This window comes from Pipra filicauda, unplaced genomic scaffold (genome assembly GCF_003945595.2).
Source record: "Pipra filicauda isolate LSUMZ 115617 unplaced genomic scaffold, ASM394559v2 scaffold37_size4185640_pilon, whole genome shotgun sequence".
In the NCBI taxonomy this organism is placed as follows: domain Eukaryota; kingdom Metazoa; phylum Chordata; class Aves; order Passeriformes; family Pipridae; genus Pipra; species Pipra filicauda.
Window position 1 is genome coordinate 2,140,086 of NW_024104509.1, and position 16,808 is coordinate 2,156,893.

The window sequence follows — 16,808 nt, forward strand, 5'->3', positions numbered from 1 at the left end:
CCAGTGCCTGTGGAGCCTGAGCACCAGATCACAAAAATTATTATTATTCTGATCTAGCAATGAATGTTATTATAGCATTTATTATGAAAAATGTACCTTGTCTATAATTTGTAACATAGCAACTAGGTAAATGGATTGAAAAAACACAGTTTACTTATCTGCTATTAAGTGATTTTTTTTTTCTGTATAAGAAAGAGCGGATTATGTGGCTCATACTTGGGATTACTCAGAAAAAAAAATTAAGCGTGATTTAAATATCTCTTCTCAAGTCTGAAATTAAGTTGAGAGCTAGGTATTAATCCAGCATAGGCTACTTCAGACACCTCATTTTCCCACAAACATTTATGTAATCAGAATATGTTTATATTACTTAATTTTTCCAACTCCATCTAAAACTGAAAATTGACCCACCCAAAAAGAGTAAGAAGCAATGACCACACACACAACTCCATGTCATTTACCACCATAGGTATTCACTCTGCAGGTCCCAGACAGAGCTTTCAGCCTTTGATATCCAATTCTAGAACGGCTTGGGAAGCCAAGCCTCAAACACTGCAAGGGGAAGCTGGAGTTACCTTCTGATGCTTCTACCTCCAAAAGGGGCCATAGTACTGTCATAAAATATCCCATAATTAGAATTTAGAGATGGTGTGTCCTACTTATTCACTGATACATAATTAACTGAAACACAGATTGGCCGATGTTAGTTCTAACACTTCTGAAATTTTTCTCTTTTACTGCCAAGGCTTGTTCATAACGGGAATTGTAGTAACTAATCTAGTAAAGTTCTTTAGAAGAGCCAGGAAATATACAAATATCAGTAAAAGTCATCTGTCACTAGAAGCACTAGCATGAATGGGTGAAATATGTCAAAAGATTTTGATGGCAAACTTCTTTCTGTTTTCCACAAGACACACAGGATCAATCAACACAGTTGCTAGACTTAACCTCTGATCATGTTAAAAGAAACCAGAATGGAATTTGGGTGTCTGCTCTTGTTAACAGGGAAAACAAATTGGACATGACTTCCTGTTCCCTGAGACCTTTCACTGACAAAACTTGATCTGTGGAATTACATTGCATGGTGAATGCAACACACTTAATATAATGAGATCAGCCGATCTCTGGTCATGGCAACATTATAAACCATTCTACGTAACTGTTCAAAAGTCACTCTCTTGCTAGTCTCATTTTCATGCTTAAAACCAATAAAAAGTAATATTCTTTATATACTCTTAAGTGACTGGTGATTTACCTAACTTTGCAATGCTAACAGAACATAAAACACTTCAGACATGTAAACATAAATAAATTGTCATAAGGAGTTCAAGTGAGTAGTTACTAATTTCCCATTTATTGCTGTCCACAAGTGAACACTTTTCCTGCTTTATTTAGGAGCAAATTCCAGTAATACTGGAATTATTTTCTTCTTAAGTGATTTGTGAACTCTGAACCATGATGACTAATCTAATTTAAAAATTTAATTAATAACAGAGGCATCCAAACATACTTCTGTAAAATCACTTAATAATTGCAATGTATCAACCAGCAATTGCATTTCTAAGCTGTTCAAAGGATCTCTTCATGTGTGCCAGTGTTCAGTATAGTAGTAAAATTGTCATGAAAGGTTTCATGATCATGTTGGAGACAGTCTACTAGAAATATAAAATTAATAACACAGTATTATTATTTCATCACTTTATTCCAGAAGGTAATAAAACATAAATGTATAAACTGTGAGAATTAAAAAAAAAAATTAAAAATTAAAAATCAGACACTTATTGAATTCCAGTGGTACTAGCAATGTGTTTAAACTGAATTAACTAACTTACTTATTCACAGGCACAGAGTTTCATTGAATCTCCAGCAGAGGAAAGGTAAGGACCTGCCAGTGTGGGTCCAAATGAGGACCACAAAGAGGAGGAGGGGGCTGAAGCACCTCTCCTATAAAGACAGGCTTGGAAACTTGGAATTGTTTAGCCTGGGGAAGAGAAAACTAAAATTGAGATTTTATTTTGTCCTTTCAATATATATTTTTATTACATATATCTTATATAATTATTTCTTCTAAGAAAGACTTTCACCAGGGCTTTTAGTGATAGCACAAGGGGTCACATTTTTAAACAGAAAGACAGTTGATTGAGGTTGTACATAAGAGAGAAAGAGGTTCTGTACTATAATGGTGGCAAGACAATGGAGCAGATTCCCAGAGAAGCTGCGGATGCCACATTCCTGGAAGTGTTCAATGCCAGGTTCGATGGGGCTTCAAATAACCTGGACTATTGAAAATTATCCCTGCTCATGGCTGGGGACTTGGTCTAGATGAGCTTTAAAGGTCCAAAAACACTCAAACCACTCTGTGATTCTAAGTATCTGCCTTCTTCTGAAGATACCAGTCTTTTTCCTTTTTTCTTTTTTTTTTCCCCCCCAAAAGTAATATCAGTGTTCACAATTTTACGGTGTGCTTTTCCTCTTGAATCTCAAGTTTACATCAGGGAAACACAGTCACACATCCCATGCTGGTTTTGATGACTCCAGAAGAGAACCCTGACAGAATTCACAAAAAACTCAAATGCTTCTGCCAAAAATAATGCCAAGGCAAAATTGTTCTGCTGGAAATGCATCTGCAAAAGTTGTGGAGAAGCTTTATTGCCTGGAGCATTATAAACACATACACAGATAGCATACTGCCACAAAGCAGAACACGAAGACATAGAGAAGTGTTGCAGAGGCTACAGAGGAGTGTTAAGAAGCATTGGATCACTTGCCCTGTTTAGCCAAGTGTTGTCCAAGAACATCATTTCATCATGCTTGTTATCTTTTACTTCTCTCAAGTTATTGATTAGATGGTAGCTAACAGCACTTTTTCAGTTTTGTTTCAATGTGATTCCTGTTTATGCTGTATTTTTCCTGCTGTTAATCACACACACAGAACCATTGCAGTTGGAAAAGGCCCCTAAGATCATTGAGTTCAACCTTTGACCTATCACCACCTTGTCAACTAGATCATGGCACTAAGTGCCACATCCAGTTGTTTCACACACACAGAATAGTCTGAGATGGAAGGGACCCATGAAGATCAAGTTCAGCTCCTAAGTGAATGGCCTCTTTTTTCCAGGCTGAATACCCCCAGGTCTCCCAGCCACACTGATCAGACTTTTGCTCCAGAGCCTTCAACAACTTCATTGCCCTTCTCTGGACATGCTCCAGTGCCTCAATATCTGCCTTACAGTGAGTGGCCCAAAACTGAACACATGACTCAAGATGTATTCCATGGCTGTTCCCTTTGACCATAGATGCAACTAAATTTTATATTAAAAAGAAGGGACAATTGTGATCCTGTAGTGTGATCACCTATGTAATATGCACAGTTGACAACACCTGAGGTTATGTGTGTTTACTCTTGTTTACTCAAACATCTCTAGGAAGACCTTGATAAATAATTTGCCAGTAATAGAGATTCATTATGGCTTTCAATAAGATGTGCCAAACTATTTTCATTGATAATTACCTTTCCTGGAAAAAACAAACAAACAAACAAAAACAAATCAGGAAAAAAACACCTTATTTATAATTTGAATTTGTTCACCTTGGGTTTCCAGACAAACAGTATGCTTATATTGAGTAGAAAAACTCTTTATGAAAGCTATGATTTTGTTGAGATAAAGCAGATCCCTTCACCTTGACAAGCTAAACAGATCATGTTTTTTGTCTTTCAAGATACAGCCTATTTTCCCAGCTTAAATGTTCCTTACGTCACTTTTCTGTTTTCAGTTTCTGTTGTGGACATTGAGAACTGAATGCCATATGCCAGAAACAATCATGCTAAAGGCAAATGCAGGGGTTATGTAATGTCCCTATTTATACATCTGAAACTGGCATATTTGCCATTTTGCTTGTGCTACTGCACTGACAAGTCATTTTGTCTTACTTATCAATCACAATCAATCCTATGGAACAGTTGGCTACAGAATAAATGCAACCTACATTCCTTCCTTATGAGGATACACCTTACATTTGTTTTTGTTGAAGTATGTACTATTTGTTTGAGATAGGGCAATCAAGATCACAGAACTGGACTGTATTATTTGCTACTCTTCCTATCTCTGTGTCTTTTGCAAATTCTACCAATGACAATTTGGTTTTTTGGGTTTTTTTTTCGAGTGACTAGTAAAAAGAATGTAGAGTCAAACAGCAATATCTTCACAATTCTAGTAGAGACACCCATAATGTACTTCTACTTGTATAGTATGGCTAGAGATCTGTCTTTGTTCTCATGAGCTGGTGGAGTGGTGAACAGCAGACTGTGTATGGTACCCCATCTTGTGTTTTATCTGATACAACAGACTGGCTAAACATTCAGATGTTGTGAGAGCAGTGGGACCTTCACTCCAAAGCAACTGCGTGCATCAACTTGCAGCTCTGAAATTCTTTCAAAATTATTAAATTATAAAGCATATGAAGCAACCTGTCAAGGTTTCCCAAATGAGGCAGATTGAATGACAGCCCGTCAAGCATCTGGGGATTGTTTAAGACCCGTGCACTTACATCTTCACTTCCCTCGGCATTAAGCTCCAAGCTGTCGGCCTCCGTCTATAGCACAGAGCTCACTACTGATGCAGCACGATCAGGTAGAAAGTCCTCCTGCTGTGCCACCTCTCTTGTGCAGTTACCTCTCTTGTTTGTTGCTGGCTAGGGATGCTTGGCATTCCCTCGTGCTCATGTGTACTCAGCTCTCTGATCTCCAGAATCTTCCCTCGTATGAGGAAAGTTGCCTTCAGCCAGGATCTTCACCTGCTCTTTTCCAGGCTCCAGCTTTTCCCAGCCTGAATAGTCTGTACACAGAAGCAGATTGTGTGATCAGTCTCTTAAATGGTGTCTCATGTCCCTTCATGAATTGGAGGATTCAGGACTTGCCATCTGTATTTAGACCAGGTGTTATCAATATTTACAGTTGTACCCCATGACTCTTGCAAGTAGAGAAGTAGCAGGCTGCTTCTTGGGAATGTAGAAGTTCTGCCTTGGACGTCTACTCACATACACACAGGCATTCAATTGTCTGCTGCCTGCTAGCATTCACAGTGAAGCTATTTTTTCATCCATGGCACAAGCAAGACTTTTTGTGATTCAGAAGTACTTTCATGACTCACAGGCCCTTTTGATATGCAAGTATGATGCTTTAAATAGTACACTGTGACAGAAAGACAAGACGGAACAGGCAAAGTGAATTGTCTCCTTCCAGAATGTTGGTCCCTGGTAAGTAACACCCATTCACACACTTTAAGTATTAAACCACTGTATTTTTGTATTTTTTTCTGTCAGATACAACAGCAGAAAAAAATCCAACAAACTAAGCCTTTGTAAAAGACAGTTAATTTATGCAAATCAAATGGGCTCCTCTTTCTCAATCCTCCACACAGAGCTGCAGAAAAACAGCTAAGGCACTTACCACAGATTCTCAGTGAGAGCTTCAGTGTCTGAGGGAAAAGTAGTTTTATACTACTGCCCTGTCACTGAGAAAAAAATTAAGGTCTGGAAAATCAGGCAAGTACCAGCCAAAAGTATTGTTTCTGCTCTAGCTGTGGCACTGGAGAAAGAGAACTTCTACACTGTGACTCTACAACCACACTAGTTTTGATGTGTTCCAACCCGATTGCTCCCAAGGCAGATGCAGGCAGAAGCATCTGCTGGGCTGAGGGAGAAGAACAGATACTCCCGTACATACCCAGGAGAAGTTCTGTAAGTCTCACAGTACCAGCACCGATTTCAAATTTTGTTCTCAAAATAGATGCTATAGAAAATGCATCACTCTATGTTTTGCTTTTTAAATGTTTGGTTTTTTTTTTTTTTCCAAGAGATTTTGGTAAAGCATTGCCTACCTGCCTAAAACGTGACAGTTAGATGAGAAGCTTGTATCTGTTCTTGCAACAATTACACACCTCCCAAACCTGAAAGATTAGGGGGTCACATATATGTATCATTCTTCCATGAAGGGTCTGGATAGATGGATTCCATTATAAAGTCAGAGAGATTTTGAAATTGTAATGTAACTGGTCTCCAGTATTGCAGCAATGGTTAATGAGAAGGAAGGCCATCTTCATCACGCAGAAGGGGATTGCCAATATTCAGGGAGAATTCCAAGTATCTACTGATCATCTGGTTGATGGTATGGGATCAAGAGATGTGTGGCAGCTCCTGGTTTCTAGGAGACACATGGTATGATTCAGAGGCATTTGCACAGCTGGGGCAGTGCTGGAGGACACTGAGAGACCAATGAAGTTAGATGTGTGGGCTATTTCAGAGCCATGTGCTAGCGAAATCTAGAGCACTTTAGACAATAACTATGTTTCAGTGATGCCAGGTCTGGCGTGCCACACCAGAGGAATCATGCAAAATGTAAAATATCCAAGAAAGTTTCTGAGTAAAAAGTGTTGTGAGCATCTCAGCTACCCTTATTGATCACTTGCTATGAGTGGTGATCCTCCCCAAACACTGCCCTAAAAGTATGCTCTGTTTTTACAGCAAAACTTAAGTCCCATGTATGTTTGAGAATCTTGAATCATGCTGGAACTAGCTAAACAGAAAAAATGGGTAGTGATTTTGAAATGGTTGCTGTCAGACTTCCTGATTTTACTTCACTTTTGTAACCACAAAGTATCAAATTATAAGCAAACCTGATCTGCACAGGGAGCCCTATTTGCATTATTGACTCTACAGATGAACAGTTAAGTTTGAACTGAAAAAGCCAGGCTAGTCTGACACAGGCAAATTACAGATGAAAAAGTGGTCAATTGAGGGTGTTTTTCATTCACAAATTGAAACTAAAGTTTACACTTTTCTATACTTTTGGCAGTAAAATACAACAGAAATACAAGATTTTGTGTGTATTAAATCTTTCTTTTATTACTGATAGGGACCGCTTATTTCTCCAGGCCGAAGATTGATAAGGAATGTTTACATTGTGAAACAACTTTTTAGAGTGAAGGAGTTAATCCGAAAAGCCAATTTGTAGCATTTTCTAGGCAACTAAAATGAACTGATTTTGAGACTGAGCAGATGCCTCTTCTAATACCTTGTAACAGTTAAAACTAAGCAACTCATTAGTTGAAGATCGTATGAACACTAGCAGCAACTCAGTCCATGTGCCTTAAAGAAAGATCACAACACCCACCAGTATTCGTTAACTCCTCACTGCCGAATACTTTCATTCACTTCCCACATGCAACCACCCACTTTGTCGATAACTCATTCCTTTAAGTCATGCTCAGATGCACCTGCTTAAATACAAACTTGAGTTTTTTAAAGAGTGATAACATTACATACTTTTGCAGTGAAAGTGTGCCTGCTAAGACAATATCTATTTCACAGGGGGTGTAGATAAGCTGGTACATGCAAACCTAATCAGTACTTTTGGGCCTGCTTTTTTCCCCCTATTTTCTGATTTAAGGTTCTGAAACTGTATGTTTCACTTAGCAGCAATTCTTTTTGTTGTGACTGTCCAATTATCATTGAGTACTTGCTCTCATAACCAAAAAAGAAAGAGTTTTAATAGCTTTCTGCTTAGCAGATCGTCAACTGAAGTATAAAAAGTTTCAGGGAGGCGGTTTCAATGTGGAGGATGTGAAACAGCTTACTATACTAGCCTTGAGACTCCTGCCCCCAAAGTTTTTTGCTAAAGGACTTAGGAGGTTTCTATTTAAAAATTTAAAAGTATAGTTTTACCTCAGGAAGAGAGTTCAAGGACTATGCAGGGAGGAATAACTGAGTTCACCCAGCCTCTTATAATGAGGTGGCCTACACAAGTAGTTGTTCTTTCAGGTTGTTCTTTCAGCTAATAAGTTGTTCTTCCACAATCATAATGGCTACAGCTATTTCTGTCATGTCAAGGTCTGACTTCAGGTCATATACCTGTTCCCTAAATCATTTGGAGGTCCTAGTTACAACAGATCATGACTGGATGAACTTTAGATGGAGCATCTGAGATTTCAGTAACTGGAGGACAAGAAGAGAGAAGAGAAAAAGCCATAAACCTATTTCACCTCCGTCCTGGTTCTGGCCAGGACAGGGTTAATTTTTGCAGTATCCAGGAGGGGGCATGGCCAGAACCTGGAGGTTATTCTATACCACCTCATGTCATTGTGGGGAAACGAATCTCTTTCGAGGAGAAGGATTCTCTTCTGGTTGAGGTGACATGCCTGCGGTCAGGTCAGGCTCTGTGGTGAACATTTTGCATGTGAATCACTCTCTATGTTCCATATACTTCTGTTATTAATATTGTTGCTGTTACTGGTTGTTTTCTTTTCTCATTGCTGTTTTCAGTAAATTGTTCTTATCTCCACACATGATCTTCGCCTTTTGTGCCTCCAGTTCTCCTCTCCAGCCTGCCACAAGGAAGGAGGGAGGGGGAGGGGGAAACAGGTGGCACAGGCTTTTACTGGGAGCATTAAATTGGAGAATACCATTCCTAAGCAATGATACATCAAACTAAATGCTTTATTTCCAGCTAGGAGTTCCATAAGAGGAGGCTGTAATGCGAGTCTCACCTGCTATGACCCAATTATACATCCCTGCAGCTGCAACAGTAAGAGGTGATTAAGACTACATATGTAAGATTTGTGACAAATACTGTGAATAGCATAATAAAGAAGGACAAAATTAAACAAGCTGATCATTTTATTATGGAAATAATCAATCCAGTGTCCTTGAAGAAAGGGAATGGAATTTTGCCTTTGTATAATTCCCTTCTTTCTGTCTTGTTACACTACATAAAACTGCTTCTTCATTATTTCCCATCTTACTTCTACAGATGCAAAGATATTTGAGCAACTGGCTGGTTTTGTATGCGAAAGTCAGGGCTTGAAAAATTATTGACTGCTTTCTGCATAAGGGAATAATGTAGAATTACTAAATGTCTCATGTGTTTCCAGACCACTCTTATTCACAGTAACATATTTTTTCATATGTTTTTATATTTAGCTAACTATTTGGGAAGTGTGATTAAATTTTCATTTCAGTTCTTAATAATGGGGAAGTCCTTATCTCATAAAAGTCCTTATCAGCACATAAAAAGAGATCATTTTCATGGCTACACTGAATTTCCCTTCCAAAGATCTTCAGTGTTGTATTTATACTCAACCTGACACTCACAGGCCACCTTGCTTCATACATCAGTCCTTAATGGAGCTGATCTGACTCCCACTAGCTGAAAATGAGGCTTTGTATTTCCAATCAATCATCCTGAAGACTCAGTGAACACTAAAGGATGAACGTATACTCAAAAATCTAAAATATTGTTACAGATCTTTCCTTTTGGGTCTTTGTCTTCCTTGAAAAAGTGTATATTTTGAATCATGTATTTTCAGCTCTTGTTCGATAAGAGAAATAATGGGAAAGCACTTTGCATTTTACTGTCTTAACTACTTAGAAATTAGTGCGACTAGTGCTGCTACTAAGGTGGTACATATTGACTATCCTACAAAATGATCGTTCATTGTATCCAGGGAGACTTGACAGAAAGCAGGAAAAGAGGTATTCTGCATAGGATGAAGCCTAAGCATTTGTACATTACATAACTATTTCAGCAGCCCACATATCACAGCCTGCATAAAAAACAATAAAATGCAGCAAAAGTAAAAGATCTTTTCTGTTGAATAAAAACAAAATTGGGTGATCTTCTATCTAGTCTTGGGAGTAACAAAAATTTGGCATCGGCTCACACTTTCCAATCACCCAACCTCTGACAAAAGAGTAAGCGTTTCACAGCATAAATAAATATCATATAGCTCAATTTGTGTTTACTTCAGTTGAATGCCTCATTTATTTTTGCACAATGTAAATTGTTTGGATTAAGAGTTTCACTAAGAATCTTTCTCCTGCAGCAACCAGGAAAGAGGCTATGAGGCAATAAAAGCATTCGGCGATGGCATGAAATCATCTCAGTCCAGAGCTTACTGGTGCTCAGGCAGTGGGCATTTCAGTGGAGCCATGGCTAGTTAATACCAATGGATCGCTCTTCTCTCCTTCCCATTTTTATTAGCATTGCTTGCTTCAATCAAAGAACACAACTCAAGAAAGACAGCTCCATAAATTTTTCCTTTCATTAGTTCAGCTCCGTTGGGGTTTGTAGGCAGAAGAGCTCTAGCACCCTTTCTGCAAAGAAGGCACAAAATAGGGGTGAACACTGATACCTCACCAAATCAAGGGCTTCCTTTCTTGCATCAGAGCCCATATGGATCAACCTGTTCTACACCACTGTTTTTGAGCTATTCACCTGCTGAACTACTTTGAAAAGCAGAACTGACTCTGCTGTGTGTTTGTAGGGCTGGTTTGGACATGTGTTGGTAACTGTTAAGCCAACAGCACTTCATATATGAAAGTTTTGACCCTTTCAATCACTGCTCCCACCAAGGCACGTTTCAATTTTGCACTATGTTTGAAGAAACACAAATCATGTCATTATTAAGAAACAGATGGAGGGATTAGCTCATAAAGTTAGGAACCTTGCCATACTGCAGAGTCAATGAAAAATCTCAGTTAAGTGCTTAAAAACAGATACTTTCCATTGTCTGTTACATCTGAAAGCAGCTTTGTATTTATTTTAAACTAGAAACAATATGCTTCTTCCAAATTCATCTACAGTTAATGTCATCCCAGATTGAATTCTATTATTATTTAAAGATTAATTATACTTATATTAATATAGCAGCAGGAAGGACCTCCTCAGTCACTGAGATCAGCCATCTGATGCGATCTCATGAAGTCCTATAAAGCCATGCAATATCCATTTCCATCTTAAAGCTAGATAGGATTTTTGTCCTGACTCTTGTGAGGTGGCACATTCTAGATCCTCATTTGCCTAATGGAAAGAATTTCTCTTCTAATTTCTAGACTAAATGTATTCATGGACATTTCGTATAATAGATGAGCAAGGTCTCTTAGTCTATGGATGAAGTAAAATACAGATACATTCTTTCCATCCACCAGTGGGTTTGAAATCAGAGAGATTCCTGTTAGTGATTCATTGCAAATTATCTATCTTGGTTTTTACTTTTTATTCATACAACACTAAAACTGTATTAATGTTTCCCAATTGATATTATTTCTTGCTTTCTACAGGCTCCAAATAAAAATTTTTCTATCAAAACTCTTACATATTCTATTTGCTTCAATTTTTATGAAGGGAACAGAAATGGAGACCATAACTGTTCAGAAACGTGACATCAGGATACAAATGCTCTGTAATTCTAAGCTGTTATAGCATGTATTACTGAAGGAAGCATAGGGTAAAGTAGGAAGGGATTTTTAGCCTCAGTACTTCTTCCAGCACTTCTGCATGCTTCTACTTTGTTACGACCCGCCCCAGGAAAAGGGGAGGGGGGGTAACTCAGGTTTTTATCAATAATTCCCTTGGGGTGGATTAAAGTGAAATGACACTAAATAATCGGTGTCTGAAAACAAAGTTTATTTTAACAATTTTGTATCAACAAGTACGCTAGCGTTTTGGGTGTTGTCATACAACAATGCAACATAGAGATAACCTTTGCGGGGGGGGGAGAAACTGCTTAGGGGAGAGAAAAAGCAGGATGAGAGTAAGGGAAAAGAGAAACTGAGAGTGCAAAAGAAATGGATATAGCCACTGCCCACTGGATCCAGCGATGCTTGAGAGCGATGGTCTTGATTCGCAGGCGGTGGGGGAGAAGGAGAACCCAAAATCCCAAAGTCACCAGTCAGTTTATATACCCTCAGCATGCTTTTGCACCTCCCTGGGACGAGAAGTTGTTTGCCTTTTTAGGGCTTAGCACTGGAGGGAGGGATGGGCCCAACTGCCCATCTGAGGTATAATGCAAAAGTCAAAAGCCTGCAAACTCCTGGAATGCATAAATCATTAACCATTTCAGTCTCTGACATACATGCTAGAAAAAAAAAGTATTTCAGTGGGTTTTTTTTAAAGTTTGTTTTTTACTAAAGCACTAAGAGGTTAGATGAAAGCAGACCAGGCTTTTAAGCATGAAAAGGGCATAATTTCAGATGGTGCATTCAGACACTGCGTTAAGTCTGTTATATGCTGCTGCCCTCAGAGGCACAGTGCAGATGTTCAATGGGCTTTCCATCTGTGTTATCCTTCTGGCTTGCTCATGGGCCAAAGGCACATAACCAGGCCCTCCTTTTCTTTAACAGACAGAAGGACAAATAGTTGTAAATGCTAACATAATAAACAAATAGAGAAGCAGGATGGCCTTATAGGCATTTTGTTTGACCAGCAGTATGTGTCTCCATGACAATGATAACTAGTTAGATTTAAATAAGTTGTTCTCACAAGGACATATCGAAATAATTCCCTGAGGAAAAGTTACCAGTGCTCCCAGAAGATTTCCATTTTCTGGTGTAGCGGTTTGACCCTGGTCAGATATCAGGTGCCTGCTAAAGTCACTCTCTCACTCTCCCTCTGCAACTGGACAGAGGAGAGAGAAAAAAAACAGCTAAGGATTCATGAGCAGAGATAAAGGTTGGGAGAGGTCAGATAATGATTACCTTCATAGGCAAAACAAGACTCAAAGTGGGGATAGTACTTATATTTATTACTAACAGGATAAGAGCCAAAGAGTGAGAAGTAAAACAGTCTTAAAAACACCTTCCCCCACCCCTCCAGTGGTGCAGGGGGACGGGGAATGGGGGTTAAGGTCAGTTGTTGTTTCTGCTGCTGCTCAGGGAGAGGAGTCCTTCCCCTGCTCCTGTGGGGTCCTTCCCACAGGAGACAGTCCTTGATGGACCTCTCTGGTATGAGTTCATCCCTCGGGCAGCAGCTCTTCCCAAACTGCTGTCCTGTGGGTCATTCCTTCATGAATGAGCTGTACCAATGTGGGTCCCCCACACAGGCCACAGGTCTTACCCAGGAAAGACCTGCTCCAGCGTGGGCTTCCCTCTCCATGGACTTCAGGTGTCCGGCAGGACCCTGCTCCATCCTGGGCCTCCCACGGGGTCACAGCCTCCTTCATGCATCCACCTGCTCCAGCATGGGCTCCTCCATGGGCTGCAGGGGGGTCTCTGCACCCCGATGGTCCTCCCTGGGCTGCAGGGGCACAGCTGCTCCACCATGGTCTGCACCACGGGCTGCAGGGGCCTCAGCTCTGGCGCCTGGAGCACCTCCTGCCCCTCCTTCTGCACTGACTTTGGTGTCTGTGTTGTTATTCCCACGTTCTCACTTCGCTCTTCCCTAGCTGGAATTTTTTCTGTGCAGCAATATTCTTTTCTTAACTATATTATCACAGAAGCATTACTATTACTCCTGATTGGCTTGGCCTTGGCCAGCGGAAGGAAGCCCATCCTGGAGCGGGCTGCATTGACTCCATGGGACAGGGGAAGCTTCTAGCAGCTTCTAGGAGAAGCCACCCCTGTAGCCCCCCCACCACTACCAAAACCCAGCCACAGAAACCCACTACATCTGGATATGCAAAAATCCATCATGTTGTATTTGAGCAGTTCAAATACAGGTTGTGTCTGAAGACCTGCTCAGGGGTCTGGCTTTACAATTTACAACTTTCCGGTTCAAGGCAGCAATTCCCTTCCCTTCGATAGGTAGCAATAGTTATCAGTCCATAACAAACACTTTCACAGCTTGTTATTCTTATTCATACATCACATTAACTGGATGTTTGAATGAAGATAAGTGGGAAATGGGCTGAAAAAGGAGATAGTGGACAGAGAGTTTTGAAATCCCCTTTATAAATGTCATGATTGTGCTCATGTTAATCAGTAGAGACAGTTTTCTCTCATAGTTCTTCTACTGGATAGAATTCCACTGTGCTCCAACTAATCTAGCCAGGATCTCCAGAGTGATCTGAGGCTCATACCTTCTGAGACTGCAGCTTCAGTTTAAGCCTAGTGTCAAAACCTGCAGCATCTTTGGTTACAATGATAGCCCGCTTTTGTAAATACTCAGTATGCAGTCTAGATTTTCCAGAAAAAATCATCTCACTCTGCTGGACCAGCCTTGAAATTATTATGCCAGGCTCCTTCAGACATAAGATGTTGCCTCTAGCACTGATATTTCCCTTGGCTGACCTGTGCCTGTGTTCCTTTTGATCCAAATGTCAACCAAATCTTTTTGCCAGTTCCAAGCTGAACACAGATGCTGAGTTTCTTCTCAGATATTTTTTAGCTGTTGTATTGGTATTTTGAAACCAAAGATGATAACAAAGGAATTCTGGGTTAGGGGTCCAAGCTGTAGGCAAGGGACACTCCCTGCCCTCCCCTGGCTCTCGAGGTCATGTCCTGTTCTCATTGACCTCAAAACAGCACCCTACCTATCAACAACTATGCTGTGAGCCCACCACCCAACCAGTCCTCACCTGCCAGCATGTCACTGCTCTCAGACCTCAGTGTCTCAGCTCAGATACAAGAATACTGGGGGAGAGACATTCCAGAAAGCCTGGCTAGAGCAGAGGTAGGTGACATCTGCTGCTCTCCTCTCGTCCCCATGATTTTATTGCAGAAGGCAGTGGGGTAGGTGAGGCAAGACTGACCCTTCCTGAATCCTGCTGACTGCTCCCCATCACTGTTGCTCACACATGTGCCCAAATGTGGGCTCCAGGAGAACTCACTCTTTGATTTTGCCTCAGACAGATACTGACAGCCAGCCTGTGGTTCCTCAGGGTGTCTTTCGCTCTTTTTTGAAGGCAGGTGTAACAGATGCCTTTCAGGGGTTCTCCCTGGTCTCTACAGCCTTGGAAAGCTGATGGAAACTGGCTGCACAAGGATGTCAGCCACCTGTCTCAGCACTCTGGGGTGCAGCCTGACAGATCCCAGGGCATGTGTGGGTGTTGAGTGCTCCTGCATGATCCCTGACTTGATCATCAATCTTTCTAATCCCAAACCATTTTCTACTTTATTTTTGAACATACAAAGGTAAAGTGTAATCATTGAACAACTGGCTATTTTTATTTGTTCACCTATAGGCGCATAATAGGAGTTGCACCATCACTTGACATTCACTAGACTTATAGGAGTTGAAAAAGTCATCTGAAAGGTGGTATTTTCCTAGAACTTTTAAGTGTGACTTAAGGTAATCAACTCATGAGCTTTATATAACTTAATATGGAATCACACTGAAGGTTTTTGTCTGAGTATTCAATTAATACACAGTTTGGATGTGGGGTTTTGGTTTTTTGGTTGTTGTTTTGGATTTTTTAAAGTACAGTGATATATCGCTTTCACAATAGGTGTTTTATACTTGTGATCATGAAGCCATCCATGCTATCCATTCATCCTTCATTCTGCCATTACCATTTCTGTTTTCCTTCCTTGATCCAAACCTGATATGTCCAGACAGTCCCATAGTGTTTTTACTTCTTAGAGATAAAGCAAAATGTTATGGTTTGGGTTTTTTTTTTTATTCTGATTCTATCAAATATCTCTGGGAAGTGACACCTCTCTCCTGTCAAGAGTTTCAAGAATAAGTATGTTCTTAAAGCACTTGGCATTTGGCTTTTTTATGGTAGACATGGCAGAAATGGTGTCTGTTTCCACAGTGGCTCAGAGCAGCTAAACAGAGTCTCAGAGTTGCCACACTTACTCTTTGTGTTGAATTCACAAGGTCTTGAGTCTGAGGCTTGTCAATCTTGGGCTGTCTGAATTTTTTTTTTTTTTTTGACCTACAACTTTGTATTTCTTGTCTTAGCTGTGAAAGCAATTTCTTTAATTGACCAGGTGCTGATGATCAATCTGTTTTACTTGTTTAAGTATGCATATTTTTTATAGACGGGGTAATGAGCAGTCATTCTATACAGGATGGGATAATTACATCTCTTACACAATGATGTAGGGCAGAGAAACCCATGTCTAGTGCAATAGTAAAGCCCGTGAAAAACAGAGATGCAGGATATGGTGCAGAGGACTACAGTCATGGAGTGAAAAGAGATGGGCTTGGGATTGGGGAGAGACTCTGCAGCTATGAAAAACTCTCCTGTGATCAGTTAAAGAGAGGCAGACCCAGAGATGTCCACAAACTGGTTTAAAAGATAACAAAGAGAACAAATCAATGACAACTAACACAGGTAGGGGGCACCACACATAGTAAATTTGTATATAGCATGATACTACAGATCACTGAAGAAAAAAGAAGATGAAAAGAAAATCATGTTAGCAAATGTGTACAAGTGGCCTCAAGTGGCTCCTGGGGACAGAAAGAAGAAACCAGCAACATCAACATTTTTTTCCTCCTGAAGGGTTCGTGAGGATGACAGCTTCTGACATTGTCCTCTCTAGGAACCCAAGTCTGTTAACTTAAAGATGCAGCTGAGTAGTGGAAAGATGGAAAGTGGAAAGCACCAGGAAAAGGGGGATAGAAACTACAGAATGTGTGTGTTTCAATTTTCATTTTATTATTACCAAGACTTTTCCATAGAAGTTATTGACTGAAGTACTATTATTTCATGTTCTGTAATTATTAGATCTAGACCACAGATTCACAGAATCATTAAGATTCTATGGGAAATACCTCCAAGATCATCGAGTCCAATCTTTAACTGAACACCACCATATCAAGTAGACCATAGAACTAAGTGTCATGACCAGTCATTTCTTCAACACCTTCATTGATGGTGACTCCCTGGGTAGCCTGTTCCAATGTTTGACAAAACTTTCAGTGAAGAATTCATCCTGATGTCTATCCTGAACCTCACCTCATGCAGCTTGAGGCCATTTCCTCTTACCCTGTCACTAGCTGCCTGGAAGAACAGACTAATCTCCACCTCACTACAACCTCCTTTCAGGTAGTTGTGGAGAGCAATAAGGTCCCTCTGAATCTCCTT